Source organism: Chrysemys picta, chromosome 16 (genome assembly GCF_011386835.1).
Source record: "Chrysemys picta bellii isolate R12L10 chromosome 16, ASM1138683v2, whole genome shotgun sequence".
Classification (NCBI taxonomy): Eukaryota; Metazoa; Chordata; order Testudines; family Emydidae; genus Chrysemys; species Chrysemys picta.
This window is the reverse complement of record NC_088806.1, coordinates 1882308-1887044: the sequence shown is the minus strand read 5'-3', so window position 1 is coordinate 1887044 and position 4737 is coordinate 1882308. Positions and strand designations below refer to the sequence as shown.

Sequence of the window (4737 nt, the reverse complement as noted above, 5' to 3'; positions counted from 1 at the left end):
TTACCTGTGGGGTGGGGGAGGGGGGAGATCTATGGGGCAGGCATTACCTGTGGGGCGGGGGCCAGAGGGATCTATGGGGTGGGCATTACCTGTGGGGTGGGGGAGGGGGGAGATCTATGGGGCAGGCATTACCTGTGGGGCGGGGGCCAGGGGGATCAATGGGGCGGGCATTACTGGTGGAGCAGAGGGAATCTATGGGTCAAGCGTTAGCTGTGGGGCGGGGTCCAGGGGGATCTATGGGGCTGGCATTCCCCGTGGGGCAGGGGGGATCTCTGGGGTGGGCGTTACCTGTGGGGTGGCAGCCGTACAGGCCATTGTGGAGCCCGCAGGTTTCCGTGGGGCGGCACTGCCAGGCCTGGCAGTGGGTCCGGTTCCCCCCCTCACAGCGGCAGCGCGACCCACAGCCCGGCCCAAAGAACTCCTCGCCCAGCTGCAGGGGAGAGAGGGAAGGGGTGAGTAACCCAAGACCCCCCAAAATCCACCCGACTCCCGAGAGACCCCCTGAAATCCCCCCACCCCACAGTGACCCCTGAGTTCCTCCCCACCCCAAACCAAAGCGCCCCCCCTTACCTCATAGTACCCCCCGGCGTAGCTGCAGCCGCAGCCCCCCTGGGGGACACAGGCTCCCCCACTGAGTAGGAAGCCGGGGTCACACGTGCACCCCTCCAGGCAGGGCTCCTGGCAGCCCCTCACCCCGGCCTCAGGGCAGGTGGCGAGGCAGGGGGGGCTGCACGGGTCGTAATGGCTGTTGGGGGGGCAGAGCATGGCTGTGGGGAGGGGGGAAAGAGAGAGGAGTAAAAACCCCCGCCCCAGCCCCTCCCCTGTCCAGCCCCCTGCCCCACGGTGCCCCCTGCCAAGCCTCCCACCCCACCTCCTCCCCCACGGCACCCCTGCCGAGCTCCCCGTCCCACCCTCTGCAGCACAGCGCCCCCTGATGAGCCTCCCGCCCTACCTCCTGCCCCACGGCATCCCTGATGAGCCCCCCGTCCCACACTCTGCATCACAGCATCCCCTGCCCCACGGTGCCCCCTGCCAAGCCCCCGTCCCACCCTCTGCAGTACAGCACCCCCTGCTGAGCCCCCGCCCCATGGCGTCCCCTGCCAAGTCCCCCGCCCCACCCCTGCCCCCCGGCATCCCCTGCCGAGCCCCCCATCCCACCCCCTGCCCCACGGTGCCCCCTGCCAAGTCCCCCGCTCCACCCCTGCCCCCCCAGCCCCACTCACGGCAGAGGGTCTGGTTGCGCCAGGGGCCCAGGCTGACGTTGTGGGCCTGGCACTGGGCCCCATAGCTGCCCAGGGCGGAGCAGAGCTGACGCCGGTCGCCCCCCAGCGCGCAGAGATCGAACACGCAGTCCTGGAAGAAGGTCTGGGAGGGGAGGAGGGGGGTTATTGGGGGGCCCCACGGACATCCCCCCGGGTCCCAGTGCTCCGGGGCAGGGCGTGGTGGAGGCATGGCAGGGAACCCCCCATGTCAGCCCCCCCAGGGGGCTCTGAACCCCCGGTGAACCCCCAGCCCCCTCAGCCCCATAGACCCCATGGCCGTCCTGAGGCCCACTTAGCCCCCACCCCCACCCCAATGCCCCCCCAATCCCCACCCATCCCCCCACCCTGACTCCCACCTAGCCCCCACCCCCATGACCCCCCCATGATCCCTGCTTCTCCCCTTGGCCCCTCCAACCCTCACCCAGCCCCCTCACCCCCATAGCCCCCCATGGTCCTTCTGACACCCACCCAGCCTCCCCAAGACCCCCCCATACCCACCCAGCCCCCCTCACCCTCATAACCCACCCACCATGGCCCCCCTGACTCCCACCTAGCCCCCACCCCCTTGGCCCCCCACTCACCATGGGGCTCAGCTGGCCGTGGCAGGGGGCGAAGGGCCCATCAGGGGCTAGCAGGAGCCCGCAGGCCCCGGGCCCCTCGTAGTCCAGCCGCGCGTCCGCGGGGCACTGAGGGGTGACGGGGGGGCCGGCCGAGGTGCAGCTGGGGGGGGAAGCAGAGAGGTGAGGGGGACAGGAGGTGGTTTGGGGGAGTCTCCTGGGGGTCAGGGGGCCGTGGGTCTGTGGGGGGTGGGGCTTCAGGCGGGCTGGGGCGGGGGGGTTGCTCTCTTGCAGGGGGTGGAGGTGTAGGGGGATTGGGGGCGTTAAGGTGGCTGGGGGTGTGTGGGGTGTGGAGGGTTTGGGGGGGCTGTAGGGGGGAAGTGGAGGGCCATGGGAGATTTGGGGGGACAGTAGGGGGCAAGTGGGTGGTTTGGGGCAGTGTAGAGGAGCCGTAGGGACATGGGGAGTTGGGGGGGGGCTGTAGAGGGGCAGTGGGGGGCATGGGAGATTTGGGGGGACAGTAGGGGGTATGTGGGAGGTTTGGGGGGTGTAGGAGAGCTGTAGGTACATGGGGTTGGGGGGCTGTAGGGGAGACAGTGGGGGGCATGGGAGACTTGGGGTGACAATAGGGGGCGTGTGGGTGGTTTGGGGGGGTATAGGGGAGCCGTAGGGACATGGGAGGTTTGGGGGGCTGTAGAGGGGCAGTGGGAGTCATGGGAGATTTGGGGGGACAGTAGGGGTGTGTGGGAGGTTTGGGGGGTGTCACTCACTTGCCGACACCCCAGCTGTCCCCGAAGTCCCCGGCCGAGCCGGCTGCACCCCCCGCCGGGGTCCGGAAGTCGTCACCGGGGTCCCCATTGTAGTCACCGCAGAGACCGCACAGGGCACCCCGATACCTAGGGGGGTAGGGGCATCAGAGGGGGACAGAGATGCAACACCCCCTCCCCCATAACCCCCCCACTCCCCGCTCCTCCACTCCAGAGCCATGGCCCGCCCAGTTCCCCCATAACCCCCCCAATCTCTGCTGACCCCCAGCCCCTCCTTCCACCCCCCAACAGCCCCCACACCCCACTTCTGTGCTTTCTTCTGAGCCCACTAACCCCTCCCAGGACCCCCTGTGACCCCTAACTTCCATAGCCCCCTCCTGACCCCCATAAGCCCCAATTCACCCCCCACCAAACCCCCCGCCCCCTGCTTCACCCCGATACTCACTGCTGGCTGACCCGGACTTCGGCGTAATGGTTCCCGTCGTACCGGACAACCAGCCCAAAATCCGTCCGGACCTCGGTGAACGTCCCGGACAGACGGACGGACACGCCGGGGGCGGGGACTGCAGGGAGGGTCACCCGGGAGCCGTTCACCTGCAAACGCCAGGACCCCCCCCACCTGGGGTTACACAGAGACCCCCCCCGCCTGGCACTGGGATGCAGCCACCTCTGTGGTGAGGCAGCTCCCCGCAGCACAGCGCCCCCTAGTGCCCCCGCTCCCTGCCCCACATCGCCCCCTAGCACTGCCCTAGGGCCAGACCTGCCTGCCAGGGGAGAGCGCCCCCTGCTGAGCCCCCCGCCCCGCTCCCTGCCCCACAGCGCCCCCTAGCGCCGCCCTGGGGCCAGCCCCGCCTGCCAGGGGAGAGCACCCCCTGCTGAGCCCCCCGCCCCGATCCCTGCCCCACAGCGCCCCCTAGCGCCACCCTGGGGCCAGCCCTGCCTGCCAGGGGAGAGCGCCCCCTGCTGCCCCCGCCCCGCTCCCTGCCCCACAGCGCCCCCTAGCACCACCCCTGGGTCCGTACCTGCACCACGCGGTTCTTGAGCAGAGCGATGGAGGCTCCTGGCAGCTCCAGGAACACGGCCCGGACGTAGGACACAGTGCTCTGCCCATGCCGGTGCTCGTTGGCAGCGTGGACGGCGAAGGGGGCCAGGGCCAGGCTGGCGTTGCAGGGCTGGGCCAGGACGTAGGTGCAGGTGCCCTGGAAATCGAACTTCCTCTTGTCGAAGGTGGTGTAGTGGGGGTCGCCCGATGCCACGCAGGTCGCGGAGTCTGGGGGTAGCCAGAGCTAAGCACCAGCCCCCAGAGCCGGGGAGACAACCCAGGAGTTCTGGCTCCCAGCCCCCCTTGCTCTAACCCACCAGCCCCCACTCCCCTCCCAGAGCCGGGGAGAGAACCCAGGAGTCCTGGCTCCCCACCCTCCCACTACGGGGGTCCCCCAAGAACTCACCTATTGGGAAGCACCCCTGTACCCCATCCCCATGGCTGACACAGTGCTGGTTGGGTCGGCAGCTGGCATCAGAGCAGCGGGTGTTGTTGTTAGACAGACAGTGGCAGATCTCCTGGCAGCCATCGGCGTAGATCACCTCACCGGGCTAGGGACAAACGGACACGGGTGAGAGAACCCAGGAGTCCGGGCTCCCAGCCCCCCTGCTCTAACCACCAGCCCCCACTCCGCTCTCAGAGCCGGGGAGAGAACCCAGGAGTCCTGGCTGACCTGGTAGTAGGTGTGGTTGTAGAAGCAGCCGCAGTCCGTGGGGGGGACGCAGTGCCCCCCGCTCAGCAGGTGCCCGGGGTCGCACTGGCAGCCCGGCTGGCAGGGCAGGTCGCAGCTCAGCTGGGGGTCGTCACAGCGCGGGGGGCAGGCCACGCCACACGACTCGTAATGGGCATTCGGGGGGCACGGGACGGAGGTGCCTGCGGGGGGAGCATCCGGTCAAACCACCACCCAACGGGCCCGGCCCCGGGGGGCTATGTGGGGCAGGGGAGTAGGGGGTCTGTTCCCACAGAGCCCCCGCCCAGGGGATTTGGGGACATGGGGGGAGGGGAAGAGCCCGGCCACCCACCCTACACCTCCATGGGGCGACGCACCTGGCCAAGTCGATGGGGTCACAGAGGGGGCTGGAGACCCAGAAGTGGGGGTGGAGCCAGTT

General features: G+C 69.4%; 1 long non-coding RNA gene across 1 annotated transcript; it reads right to left on the bottom strand.

The window, feature by feature from the left end:
- Window positions 1-3620: 3620 nt before the first annotated feature.
- On the bottom strand, window positions 3621-4488 carry LOC122173483 (uncharacterized). The gene is made up of 3 exons (XR_006173934.2): window positions 4302-4488; window positions 4035-4179; window positions 3621-3856 (listed from the first exon to the last, which is right to left on the bottom strand). It is a non-coding gene; the product is annotated as an uncharacterized LOC122173483 (long non-coding RNA).
- Between the last annotated feature and the right edge of the window lie 249 nt (window positions 4489-4737).